This window comes from Rhinoderma darwinii, chromosome 4 (genome assembly GCF_050947455.1).
Source record: "Rhinoderma darwinii isolate aRhiDar2 chromosome 4, aRhiDar2.hap1, whole genome shotgun sequence".
Classification (NCBI taxonomy): domain Eukaryota; kingdom Metazoa; phylum Chordata; class Amphibia; order Anura; family Rhinodermatidae; genus Rhinoderma; species Rhinoderma darwinii.
The window spans coordinates 83,495,949-83,510,915 of NC_134690.1; the positions used below are offsets into that span (position 1 = coordinate 83,495,949).

The 14,967-nt window shown below is 42.9% G+C and overlaps 1 protein-coding gene across 1 annotated transcript in view; it reads left to right on the top strand.

The window, feature by feature from the left end:
• PIK3CB (phosphatidylinositol-4,5-bisphosphate 3-kinase catalytic subunit beta) overlaps positions 1-14,967 on the top strand; it is a 169,868-nt gene that overhangs the window by 41,810 nt on the left and 113,091 nt on the right. Inside the window, exon 2 of the mRNA XM_075861286.1 lies at positions 11,084-11,223. The gene's annotated coding sequence lies outside the window, so the exon portion shown is untranslated. The remainder of the gene's footprint in view (positions 1-11,083; positions 11,224-14,967) is intronic.

A 14,967-nucleotide genomic window follows, 5' to 3' on the forward strand; every position in this document is an offset into this window, starting at 1 on the left:
TTCTGAAGCGGAATCGCTGGCGATGTGGCAGGGGATTCTGATCCAGGAGAAGTCCTTCACTTCACTGTCCATATATGGACTGTGAAGTGAGGGACTTCTCCTGGAGCTGTCATTACAGCAAAGTAGAGGGGTGGTGCCATCTATAGGGGGTGACTATGCACAAGGGGGCTGTGTGGCACTACCTACAGGGGTGCTTTGTGGCACTACCTACAGGGGTGCTTTGTGGCACTACCTACAGGGGGGCTGTGTGGCACTACCTACAGGAGGGCTGTGTGGCATTATGTTTTTATCGGCCGACACTCGGACCCTGTCGTGTGAATAGAGCCGAAGTTGCATTTATAGACAAACGCAATTTAACTAAATTAATAACTTACAAATAGTTGTACTGTTCATGTCTTTTTATTGAGCAAACATCCACAGGGCAGGGAGAAAGTTAGTGAATCCTTGAAATCCCCCTTTAGTGTTTTTGCATCACCAAACGTCTCCTCAGCTTGAGGTCATGTCTGCTGTCCTTACATGTTTGGATACAACTCTGAATTCATTCTTTTCTCAATGATCACTAGACCTCCAGGCCCTGAGTCAGGAAAGCAGCCCCAAACTATGATGCTCCCTCCACCAAGCTTCACAGTTGGGATGAGGTTTTGGTGTTGGTGTGCAGTGTTCTTTTTTTCCTCTACACATAGCGTTGTGTATTTGTCCTAAAAAGTTCCACTTTTGTCTCGTCTGTCCATACAATGTGTTCGCAGTAGCATTGTGGAACATCCAGGTGGTCTCGGGCAAACTTGAGATGAGCGGCAATGTTTATTTTTTCAGACAGCAGTGGCTTCCTTCATGGTGTTCTTCCATGAATGCCATACTTTGATAGTGTTTTTCTAATAGTGAACACATAAACAGAGGTTTTTGAAGTTTGTAGAGTTTTCAGTAGGTCTTTTGCTATTACCCTTCGGTTCTTTCTCATCTCTTTCAGAACTGCCCGTTGTGCTCTTGTAGTGATTTTAACAGGATACCCAGTCCTAGTGAGAGCAGCAAAAGTCCTGAATTTTCCTAATTTGTAGAGAATTTGTCTAACCGTGGATTGATGTACATCCAGGTCTCTAGCAATGCTTTGTAGTCTTTCCTATCTTCATGAATCTCTGTAGCACTTCTCGTGAGGTCTTCTGAAAGTTGTTTGCCTCGAGTCATCGTTCACACATGCCTCACATGTCTCGAGAAGAACAGATTGGTCAGTAACCAGGCTTTGAGTGCCTTTATTAAATTGGCAAAGTACCTGTGTAACCCACACTTAAAATCTTATATCCCTAACTGAAACACAGATTAGATCTTGGAGAAGTTAACACAAACATTCACTTAATTAATCTCCCTACATTATGGATGTTTATTCAATGTGCTAAAAAAATATCTATAAACAGTACAACTGTCGATGTGTTACTAGTTTATTTGGATTGTCTTTGTCTGTAATTGTTACTTTAGTTAAGAATCCGATCACAATTTATTAGTAATGAATGCAGAAATCCAGCTAAGGCCTTGTTCACATCTGCGTTGGAGGCTCCTTTAGGGGCCTCCGTCTCCGATCCGGCGGAGATTACCGGAGACTATAACGCAGCATGCTGCGCTATCGTCTCCGGTAAAATCACAGACACTCCGATGGAAAGCCTACGGAACCTACTAAAGTCAATGGGTTTCGTCGGCCGCCGGCGGTGTCCATTGTGTAACGGAACCATTTCTTCAATTATAGCCTTATTCCACTGAATTTTTCTTGCAACTGTATACCACCTGCATGATTCTGACCTCTCTAAGGCCTTACTCACATGAGTGTATTTCACGTCCGTGTTTCGTGCGTTAAACCAACGGATGGGACATATGCCTATGCAATTCAATGGGGCCTTTCAGACATTCAGTGTTTTTCACGCAGCGTGTCTGCTCTGTGAAACTCACTGCATGTCCTATTCTTGTGACGTTTTTTGTACATCACGCACCCATTGAAGTCAATGGGTGTGTAAAAAAAACCGGACAGCATGCAGACGTCATCCATGTGCTGTCCGTGTTTTTCACGCATCCGTTGCTAAAGAAATGATGAGGAAAAAATAAAACACCTACTTCTGGTTATTTTTGCGGACGTAAAAAACACATGACATACGTGCGTAAAAAAAAACGCAGACGTGCACCATACTAGGATGCCACACGGAACTGCAACGCAGGGAAAACGTGAGTTTTTTTACGTGCGCAAAACGGACACGTTCGTATGAAGAATGCCTAAAGGGAGCCTATCGTGAAAGTAAGCTCCTCTTTCAAATGACTTTACTTGTAACAATTACAGGAGTTGTCCAGAATTTAGAAAAACCAAATTTCGCATTGCAGCTCTGCCCCGTTAGCTTGAATTCAATTCAGACTTTTCTTTTTCGCACTTATTCACACATTTACCTCCGTGCAAAACCACTGAATTTTGTTGTCCACTACAAGGACATCTATTTGTAAAATGTTTGAGTTGAGTAATGTAGTAATAATCTAAAAGTCTAAAAAAACACAATTAATACCTGTGAATATTGTTTTTTTTATTAAATAAATAAATGCATATTGTAGTGTCCTTTTTAGGGGGGATTCACACGAGCGTGTATTCGGTCCGTGCGGGCCGCGTGGTTTTCACGCGCCACGCATCGACCAATACAAGTTTATAGGGCAGTACAGACAGTCCGTGCTTTTTGCGTAGCGTTTGTTCGCTGCGTACAAAACGCGACAGGTTCAATAACTCTGCGTATTTTGCGCATCACGCACCCATTGAAGTCAATGGGTGCGTGAAAACCACGCAGGTTGCACGGAAGCACTTCCGTGCGAACCGACTGAAACAGCGCACCAGCTGTCAAAAGGATGAATGTAAACAGAAAAGCACCACGTGCTTTTCTGTTTCCGAACATCCAAACGGAGTGTCTTTGAGATGAGCGAACCGAACTTCACCGTGTTCGGCCGAACTTGTTTTGACCGAACCTCACCGGGTTCGGCCGAACTTGTTTTGGCCGAACCCGGCAAAAAAATGTCCGGTACGCGACTTCAGGACATAGTCACTGTCCAAGGTGCTGAAAGAGTTAAACTGTTTCAGCACCATGGACAGTGACTACCGATCCCAAAAAACAAGAACCTGTAAAAAAAAAAAAACGAAGTTCTGACTTACCGATAACTTCCGGCTTCTTCCTCCAGTCTGACCTCCCGGGATGACAATTCAGTCCAAGTGACAGCTGCAGCCAATCACAGGCCAAGCACAGGCTGCAGCGGTCACATGGACTGCCGCGTCATCCAGGGAGGTGGGGCCCGATGTCAAGAGAGGCGCGTCACCAAGGACGCGTCACCAAGGCAACGGCCGGGAGGGCAGATCTCGGTAAGTACGAACTTTTTTCTTTTTTTTTTACAGGTTGCTGTATATTGTGTTCGGCATTCACTGTCGAGGGTGCTGAAAGAGTTAACTGCCGATCAGTTAGCTCTTTCAGCACCTTGGACAGTGACGGGCGTCGACTAGCCTCATCTCTATGATGGCGGCTGCGCGAAAATCACGCAGCCGCGCATCATACACGGATGACACACGCAGCTGTCAAATGTTTTTTGCGCGCGCAAAACGCTGCGTTGTTTGCGCGCGCAAAAACGCAACGTCCGTCTGTATCTGCCCTTAGAATTGAATCCGGTATTTCCCTTCATTGTTCAATTTGCTTTAAAAGAGCTGATCTAGTGTCAGGGTGTCGTGGGTTACTGCAAATTTGTACTTTATTTGTTCTAAGTAAACATTATTTTTCTGATGGTTTTATCCGTGGAAACAAATATTTGAGGAGATGTATTGTATATTGAGTGTACGAGTCGGCCTATTGGCTCAGTGAGACCTCATAACTGCATCCATGGTGGAATTTATAGGTCGTCTTGCAGCATTTGTTAGCCTAACCTGACTTTTAATTGCTCACTAAAAAAAAAAAATAGCTGTCCATGAAAAGGCATTTGATAGTGCTGTATTTTTTATTTTTCGTTGTTCACAGCATACTGGTATTTCTGAGCGGTTTTAAAAAGTAGTAGCCACTTTTTTTTATATATATATATATATATATATATATACAGTAACACGAAAATTGCTTGTTAAAGAGGCTCTGTCACCAGATTATAAGTGGCCTATCCCCTACATAATCTGATTGGCGCTGTAATGTAGATAACAGTGGTTTTTATTTTGAAAAACAATAATTTTTGAGCAAGTTATGAGCAATTTTAGATTTATGCTAATGAGTTTCTTAATGACCAACTGGGCGTGTTTTTACTTTGGTCAGCGTCATACCCTCCTTTGTACAACGCCCACTTGGTCAAAAGTAAAAACACGCCGAGTTGGTCATTTAAGAAATTTATTAGCATAAATCTAAAATGCTCGCTGTGACGTCACTTCCTGCCCCAGGTCCTGCATCGTGTCGGACGAGCGAGGACACATCGGCACCAGAGGCTACAGTTGATTCTGCAGCAGCATCAGCGTTTGCAGGAAAGTCGATGTAGCTACTTACCTGCAAACGCTGATGCTGCTGCAGAATCAACTGTAGCCTCTGGTGCCGATGTGGCCGACACGATGCAGGACCTGGGGCAGGAAGTGAGTGACGTCACAGCGTGATCTCGAGAAGAGAACACGGCTGTGTCTGCACTGCCAGAAGCTGGGCGTTCTGAAGAGAAGTGGATGATACTTCTCGTCAGAACGCCCAGCTAGTAAAAGTAGTAAACACGCCCCGATGTACGCACATAATACACGCCCAGTTGGACTTTTACTTTAAACACGCCCACTTGGACTTTTGCAAGCCTCATTTGCATAAATACAAAAATGGTCATAACTTGGCCAAAAATGCTCGTTTAAAAAAAATAACGTTACTGTAATCTACATTGCAGCGCCTATCTGCTGCAATAGCAGATAGGGGTTGCAAAATCTGGTGACAGAGCATCTTTAAGCAGTCAAATCACTAAAAATGTGGAAAAAATAAACTTTTTTTGTATTTTTTTTTAACATATTTATCTATATTATATATATATATATGTGTGTGTGTGTGTGTACATATATATATATATATATATATATATATATATATATATATATATATATATATATATATATATATATATATAAAATTAGTATGTATGTGTGAAGAAATGATTGCAGCCCTCCAATAGGTTGTCAAACAAGAATGTGGTTTATTGTTCCATGTAGGAGCGGAATTCCTCTGGCCAGGGATTCCGCTCCTATGGGGAGATCCTGATGTCTCTGTCCATATATATGGACAGTGATGCCAGTGGTTAACTCTAAAAGCGGTATCCCCTGCCACTGTTCATATATGGATAGTGATCCCAGGGGCTTCTCCAGTAGCGGAATCCCCGGCCAGAGGGGATTCCGATCCTAAAGTGAGCTTAGGTGGCACTATGTACAGAGGGTTTTGCGCTACCTACAGGGGGTTGTGTGTGGCATTATCTACAGTGGGGGGTGTATTCCAGGGCTCTCAAAGCCCTGGCAGACCTGAGTGTAGCACTGCTCACACTGAAGCAGCACTGCACTCATTAAACCCCGTTCCAGGCTGTCAACGTCTATATATGTGATTTACTGAACGGGGCACCAGCAGTTGGAAAGTATATATCCATATGGCAGTCATGAAGGGGTTAAGGTACGGTTAAAACCGCATAAAAAAATTGCATCAAAAACTACATGCGTTTTTTCTGCTCTTTGTGCATTTTTCAATGTGGTTGTGTTTTGTTTGTTTACCACAACAAAATTGAAAAATGCACGAAATCGTGGAAAAAACGCATACGGTTTTTGGTATGTGGTTTTAACCTCAACGGCAATGTCTGAAATTCATTGTTCACACACAGAGCGATTTGTGCTGCGTAAAAGCACACCGGTACCTACCCTGGTTCCCGCAGGGTATTCCGTCCGAAAAACCGCACCAAATTGTGGTGCAGTATTTCAGGTCGGATTATCTGCTGCGGAAACCACATGTAAAAAAAAAGTCTATACTTAGCCGTGGCGAGGCGTCTCTGTGATGTGCTACAGCCCGGCCTCCTGGGATGACGTTTCAACCTATGTGACCGCTGCAGCCTGTGATTGGCTGCAGCAGTAACGTGGGATGACACGTCATCCCTGGAGGCCGGGCTGGGCGCAGAGATTGAGACATCTGGGTAAGTATAATATATATTTTTTTTCATTAGGTGCGATTTTTGCAGTGGAATCGCAGCTTTACCGCCGCATCAATCGCAGCATCTGCTATTTGTTGGGATTATCCCCCTTGAATTCAATGGGGAAAACCAGCAACATAAAAGCAGAGATTTCACAGAATAAATTGACATGCTGCGAATTAAAAACCGCACCATCCACTCTCTTACTGTATTATGGTGCAGATTTTCCGCAATGAAATACGTTACGGAAAATCGGCCGTATTTATGCAACGTGTGAACCCGGCCTTAGGGTTAGATTGTGTGTCGGAGCCACTCAGCCGACCAGTCAGTCCAGCTCCCTGACAGATTTTGGACAGCGGCGTTCTACAGTTTCCATGTGAAGTGATAACATAGAAGCTGCAGCGCTAATACAAAGTAACATTTTTTTACGTATATTCAAAAAGTGCTTAGAATTAACATACACATACTTTACAATAAAAATAATTTTCTCTAAACGTTTTCATAGCCTCTAAGGGAGATTTAAAACATTTTCGAATGCGGAATTGCCTCGTTTTTTTCGGCAGGAAATAACGCAGCAGAATACAGTAGCAGCATAGTGGATGAGAGTAACAAATGTCATCCACACTCTGCGTAAAAATTCTGAGCAGAAATTGACCTGTGGTGCGTATTTTTGGGACTGCAGCATGTCCATTGCTGCTGTGGAAAGTGGCCAGAATTGCTACGTTTTCCAGAGGAGATGTCTCCATCTCCTAACATTGTGAAAAACGCTTCAAAATACGCAACATTTTCTGCCGTAAAAACCGCAGGAAATGGGGCGTTTTTGCCGCAGCAGAATGTCTGTTATTTCGCAGAACGTCACCCTAATTCACCTTTAAGGGGACTTGTGCTGTTCCTCTAGTTGCTGTCTGAAATGCTAGTACTGATTTGTCGTCTTCATCACTCAACAGTCCCTTTTTGTTCTTTCTATGTTGTCACAAGATCATAAGAGTAAGCGAACGGTCAAAAAACAATAATTAATTTTGTACCTGTTCATCCTGTCTTGTTATGGGAAACTTCTTGCTGTCAGTTTGTTCTGCCTATAGGACAGAAAAGAAGAGCAATAGCTCCTTAACCCCTTCAGGACCAAGCTCATTTTGGCCTTCAGGACCAGACCCATTTTTTCAAATCTGACATATTTCACTTTATGTGGTAATAACTCCGGAACGCTTTTACCTATCAAAGTGATTCTGAGATTGTTTTCTCGTGACACATTGGACTTTATGATAGTGGAAAAATGTGGTCGATAAATTCAATATTTACCAGTGAAAAACACCAAAATTTGGTGAAAAATTGCAAAAATTTGCATTTTTCTAAATGTAAATGTATCTGCTTGTAAGACAGGCAGTTATACCACACAAAATTGTTGCTAATTAACATCCCCCATATGTCTACTTTAGATTGGCATCGTTTTTTGAACATCCTTTTATTTTTCTAGGACGTTACAAGGCTTAGAACTTTAGCAGCAATTTCTCACATTTTCAAGAAAATTTCAAAAGGCTATTTTTACAGGGGCCAGTTCAGTTGTGAAGCGGCTTTTAGGGCCTTATATATTAGAAACCGCCAAAAAGTCACCCCATTTTAAAATCTTCACCCCTCAAAGTATTCAAAACAGCATTTAGAAAGTTTCTTAACCCTTTAAACGTTTCACAGGAATTAAAGCAACGTAGAGGTGAAATTTTCAAATTTCATTTTTTTTTTGCAGAAATTAATTTTTATTCTATTTTTTTTGTAACACAGAAGGTTTTACCAGAGAAATGCAACTCAATATCTATTGCCCAGATTCTGCAGTTTTTAGAAATATCCCACATGTGGCCCTAGTGTGGTAATGAACTGAAGCACCGGCCTCAGAAGCAAAGGAGCACCCAGTGGATTTTGGGCCTCCTTTTTATTAGAAAATATTTTAGGCTCCATGTCAGGTTTCAAGGGCTCTTTCAGTGCCAAAACAGTGGAAATCCACCAAAAGTGACCCCATTTTGGAAACTACACCCCTTGAGGAAATTATCTAGGGGTATAGTGAGCATTTTGACCCCGCAGGTTTTTTGCAGAAATTATTGGAAGTAGGCCGTGAAAATAAAAATCGTCATTCTTTCAAAGATTATGTAGGTTTAGCTAATTTTTTCTAATTTCCACGAGGACTAAAGGAGAAAAAGCACCACAACATTTGTAAAGCAATTTCTCCCGAGTAAAACAATACCCCACATGTGGTTATAAACGGATGTTTGGACACACGGCGGAGCTTAGAAGGGAAAGAGCGCCATTTGGCTTTTGGAGCTCAAATTTAGCAGGAATGGTTTGTGGAGGCCATGTCGCATTTGCAAAGCCCCTGAGGTACCAAAACAGTGAAAACGCCAAAAAAGTGACTCCATTGAGAAAACTACACCCCTTGAGGAATCCATCTAGGGGTGTAGTGAGCATTTTGCCCCCACAGGTGTTTCATAGATTTTATTAGAATTGGGCAGTGAAAATAAAAAAAATCCTTTTTCTTCAATAAGACGTAGCTTTAGCTCCAAATTTTTAATTTTCTCAACAAATAAAGGAAAAAAAGAACCCCAACGCTTGTAAAGCAACTTCTCTGGAGTACGGCAATACCCCACACGTGGTCGTAAAATGCTGTTTGGGCACACGGCAGGGCTCAGAAGGGAAGGAGCGCCATTTGCTTTTGGTGTACAGATTTTGCTGCATTTGGTTTCTGGTCGCTATGTTGCATTTGCAAAGTCCATGTGGGACCAAAACAGTGGATCCCCCCCAGAAGTGACGCCATTTTGGAAACAACACCCTCAAGGTATTCACCTAGGGGTGTAGTGAGCATGTTAACCCCACAGGTGTTTTGCAGAAATTCGTGTGCACACGATGTGGGAGAATGAAAATGGGAATTTTTCCTTAGATACGCCAATATGTGGTGCCCGGCTTGTGCCACCATAACAAGACAGCTCTCAATTATTATGCGGTGTTTCCCTGTTTTAGAATCACCCTACATGTGGCCCTAATCTTTTGCCTGGACATTCGACAGGGCTCAGGAGTGAAAGAGTACCATGTAAAATTGAGGCCTAATTTGGCGACTTATAAAGTATTGGTTCACAATTGCAGAGGCTTTGATGTGAAATAATAAATGAAACCCCTGAGAAGTGACCCCATTTTGGAAACTGCACCCCTCAAGGCATTTATTAAGAGGTGTAGTGAGCATTTTCACCCCACGTGTCTTTTCCATAAATGATTGCGCTGCGGAAGGTACAAATTAAATAGTTTCCCTAGATATGCCAATTCAGTGTCAAATGTCATGCCCAGCTTGTGCCACTTTTTTTTTTATATACACCGTTCACCGTACGTTATAAACTACATGTTACCTTTATTCTGCGGGTCAGTACGATTCCGGCGATACCTAATTTATAGAACTTTTTTATAACTTTTTGCACAATAAAATTACTTTTGGAAAGAGAATGTATTTTTTCTGTCGCCAAGTTGTGAGAGCCATAACTTTTACATTTTTTCGTCGATGGAGCTGTGTGAGGGCTTGTTTTTTTTGCGAGACGAGGTATAGATTTTATCGGTACCATTTTTGGATACATGCGACTTTTTGATCACTTTTTATTTCAATTTTTGGAAGACAGTGACCAAAAAAACAGTAATTATGGCAGTGTTTTTGAGGTTTTTTTTTACGGCGTTCACTGCGCTGGATAAATAACATAATATTTTTATAGTTCAGGTCGTTACGATCGCTGCGATACCAAATATGTATGGCTTTATTATTTTTTTCAATAATAAATGACTTATAAGGGAAAAAGGGCGATTGTGTTTTGTGTTATTATTTGAAACTTTTATTGTATGTTTTCCAACTTTTATTTTTACTTTTTTTACACTTTTTTTTACACTTTTCTTTAGTCCCACTAGGGGACTTGAATGTCCAACTATTTGTTTGATGTTCTAATACATTGCACTACCTATGTAGTGCAATGTATTGGAACTGTCAGTTGTTCACTGACAGCAAGCCGATTAGGCTCCGCCTCTGGGCGGGGCCTAATCAGCTTACGTAATGGCAGACAGGAGTCCATTGTTAGGGCTCCTGTTGCCATGGTAGCAGTCGCCAGCCTTGCCATCGCATGGCAAGGCTGCCGATTTTCTACAAACCTCTAGGATGCAGCGATCACAATGGATCGCTGCATCGAAGGGGTTAATGCCAGGAATCGGAGCTAGCTCCGGTTCCTGGCGATAGATCGGGGTGTCCGCTGTAACATACAGCGGACACCCACTGCTGATGACGCCGGCTCAGCTTCTGAGCCGGAAGCTGAGCCGGCGCCATCTTGCCGATGTTACCGGAAGCCTCCTGGGCCCCGCCGACGACGGGGCATAGGTGGATTCCGTTACAGGCTGATCGGGAGGTAAGCATTAGCCCTCCGATCGCCTTTGCAGCCACCGGCAACCCAGCGATCACGTTGCTGGGGTGCCGGTGGCTATAAACTCCTCACATGCTGCGATCTCTATTGAACGCAGCATGTGAGGGGTTAATCGGTCGGATCGGAGGCTAGCTCCGGTCCTGGCCGATACCTTAGGGTGCCAGCTGTAACATACAGCTGTCACCCGGTGGTGATGTCGCTGGCTCAGCTCCTGAGCCAGCTTCATCTCCATGACGTATATTTACGTGAAAAGGCGGTAAGCCACCGATTTTAATGACGTATATATACGTGATCCGGCGGGAAGGGGTTAACCAGCGCTTAAAAAGCCAGTATGCCGTCGCTTTTTATTTGTACCCTGGCAAATAGTGGAGGAAATGCACTGCAATGGCCCAATTAACTAAGTATATATAAACATACACCTAATTGCTTAATAGTTATGGAAATGTCACTCACGTATTTGCATGTATGCTTGTTTACCTTCCTTATAGGGCCCAATAATTTACCTGCTGAACCCCTCTCTCTCTGGAGCTGGACTTGCTGCTATGCGTAGTTGACCACAAGATGTTGAGAAGAATGGAGACCAGGAGCTCTATGTCCTGAAGAGAAGAGCCAGAAACAAATGCAAACTGTAAGTCTGATTATTGACTCTAATGCTTTTCTGTGATATGCAAAGATATTTAAAGGGACTGCTTTAGATACAACCTCCATATGCCCTAATGAAGAATATGCTGAAAGAGGGGGGTCATCTGCTCAAAACCCTATTTGTGAGCAAAGGGAACACGTCCAGAGCAGCTCTCCGATTTTGAGAACTGCTGCGTCCAATTAGTTTTATGACCACTGTATATTTCCTAATTTTCCATTTAACGAAGCTGCAGGGAAAATAGGCAGCTAGATAGCATCTACCGCCACAATAATATCTCATCACAGGGCTCCACCTCATAATCCGTTGAATTTAGGAGGACCCAAAAGCTAAGAGGGGTTTGTCCAAAACCAGACATCTTAAACAGGACACGGACCTCCATTGATGACATCTTCTGACATGTGATCCCCACTGATCGCTATAAGGAACCCCTTCCTTATAGCGATCAGTGGAGATCACATTTCAGAAGATGTTATCAATGGAGGTCTGTGTCTAAAGATGTTTAAAAGCGAAGTGGTGCACCTCTGATTGCTTTACCCCTTTGTCTTCTGACTTGGAGATCAGAAGACAAAGGGCAACATTTCTTGGGCTAGTGCTGTTGCCCTTTGTTCTAGCGATCAATGGGGGTCACAGGGCACAGACCTTCATCAATGACATCCTCTGGCGTGTCTCCGTGACATATCAGAAGATTTTTTAAAGTCTTTGTACTTTGATGTTGATGTGTATAGCTATCTGTGTTGTTTTATTAGGTGCTTTTTATCTGTTTTGTATGATTTGGCTAAATGTTTGCAGAACGTCACCTTTAAACACTTGAGGCAGTCATTTTGTTAACATTAAATGGGTCATCCAGAAGCTTGTCCATGTAATGACTCTTTGGAGCATGCTCCGTTCTAAAACAGAAGAAAGTAGTCAACTGCATATAACCAAAGATTCAGAGAAACACTGCAGAGGATTGACAGCAAATATATTAGTAAGTCCTCTAACTGATTGGTAGGCCGTGTTTGGTGTAAACCAGAAACCCCTTTTAACCCCTTCCCGCTCCTGGACGTACTATTACGTCATGGCAGCTGTATCGTTCGCGCTCCATGACGGAATAGTACGTCTCGGGAGTAACGGCCGTTTCGGCCGTCCTCCCGACACATACGGGAGCTGTGACAGCTGCTGTCTTGTTCAGCAGCTGTCACAGCTCCTACAGCGGGGACAGATCGCTGTGTCCCCGCTGATTAACCCCTTAAAAGCCGCGTTCTATAGAGATCTCGGCTTTTTAGGGGTTAAGCTGCCGATAGCGGCCGGCGATGGTGACTATGGCAACCGGACACCAAACAATGGCGTCCGGCTATGCCATAGACGGAAGCCTAGTGGGTCCTGACAACGTCAGGACCCACTATTCTTGCTGTGAGTGAGTAGCTGACAGTTCTAATACACTGCACTACGCATGTAGTGCAGTGTATTAGAATTGCGATCAGGGCCTCCTGCCCTCAAGTCCCCTAGTGGGACAAAGTAATACAGTAAAAAAAAAGTTAAAAGAAGTTGTGTAAAAATAAGAAAATAAAAGTTGTAAAAGTAAAAATCCCCCTTTTTCCCTTATCAGTCATTTATTATTAATAAAAATATATAAACAAACAAATAAACTATACATAATTGGTATCGCCGCGTCCGTAACGGCCTGAACTACAAAATTATTTCGTTATTTATCCCGCACGGTGAACGCCGTAAAGGAAAATAATAATAAACCGAACCACAATCACAATTGTTTGGTCACTTCACCTCCCAAAAAATGGAATAAAAAGAGATCAAAAAGTCGCATGTACCGAAAAATGGTACTGATCGAAACTACAGTTCGTTACGCAAAAAATAAGTCCTCGCACGGCTTTATTGATTGAAAAATAAAAACGTTATGCCTCTTAGAATAAGGTAACACAAAAAGTGAATGATTGTTTACAAAATGTATTTTATTGTGCAAACGCCATAAGACATAAAAAAAAACTATAAACATCTGGTATCGCCGTAATCGTATCGCCCCGCAGAATAAAGTGAATATGTCATTTATAGCGCACGGTGCACGCAGTAAAAAAAAAAGAATAAAATAAGAATAGTAGAATTGCTGTTTATTAGTCACCACGCCACCTAAAAATAGAATAAAAACTGATCAAAAAGCAGCATGCACCCCAAGAAAACTGCAATGCATTCCTCAAGGGGTCTAGTTTCCAAATTGGGGTCACTATTGGGGGGTTCCCAATGTTTTGGCACCACAAGACCTCTTCAAACCGGACATGGTGCCTAATAAAAGAGGCCTCAAAATCCACTAGGCGCTCCTTTGCTTCTGAGGCCGGTGCTTCAGTCCATTAGCACACTAGGGCCACATGTGGGATATTTCTCAAAACTGCAGAATCTGGGCAATAAATATTAAGTTGCTTTTCTCTGATAAATCCTTTTGTGTTATAAAAAAAATTATATCAAGAGGATTTTCTGACAAAAAAAAAAATGTAAATTTCACCTCTACTTTGCTCTAAATTTCTGTGAAACACCTAAAGGGTTCATAAACTTTCTACATGCTGTTGTGAATACTTTGAGGGGTCTAGTTTCTAAAATGGGGTGTTTGATAGGGGTTTCTAATATATGGGCCCCTCAAAGCAACTTCAGAACTGAACTGGAACCTAAAAAAATACATAAATGAGGCAATACTTCGCTTGTTACATTATACTGATAATGAGCCGTGCCCACCCCGAGATGACCCCAGTTTTGACCGTTTGTATAAACGGAGACCCCTATTAGACCGTTCCAGTGCCCGGTTTTCCCAAGCATTCACCCCCGAGAATTGTATTTCTATTGATGAGTCCCTGGTACATTTTAAAGGGAGGGTTCAATTCCGCGAGTACCTGCCGGGTAAGAGGGCAAGGTATGGCGTGAAGATGTATAAGCTGCGAGAGGGCATCCGTTTATACCTACAGGTTTAGGCTGTATAAAGGAAAGGCCACCCCCAAACCAGACTGCATCCTGGACTACAATAGGTACATGGGAGGTGTGGACTTGTCAGATCAAATCCTGAAGCCCTACAGCGCCATGCAGTGTGGTATAAGAAGCTGGCCGGGCACATCATACAGATGGCTTTGTACAATGCGTACGTGCTACGTCGATGTGCAGGCCAGACGGGAACTTTCCTGGAATTTCAAGAGGTGATTATCAAGAACCTAATCTTTAGGGACCAAGAAGGGGGGGCACCCAGTACTTCTGGAAGCGGGGCCACACGCATCGTACCAAGGCGGCAACACTTTCCAGGAGAAGTTCCCCAAACTGGCAAGAAGGGAAAAAGTCAAAAGAGGTGCAAAGTATAAGGGATGACACAATATATCAATGTGACACGTGCCCCGAATAACCAGAGCTCTGTATGAAAGTCAGTTTTAAAATTTATCATACATCCCTTGGTTTATAATTTACCCCAATTTTACTTACCCTGATGCACTCCGCACAGCTTATCCCCCCTCGTCTTTCCCCTCTGAGCCCTGCTGTGTGTCCAGGCAGCTGATAACAGCCACATGTAGGGTATTGCCATACCCGGGAGAACCCACATTACAGTTTATGGGGTGTAGGTCTCTGGTCAAAATGCTCACTACACCTCTAGATGAATGCCTTAAGGGTGTAGTTATTAAAACGGGGTCAGTTCTTACGGGTTTCAACTGTACTGGTACCTCAGGTGCTTCTGCATACATGACTTCGCACTAGAAAATCCCC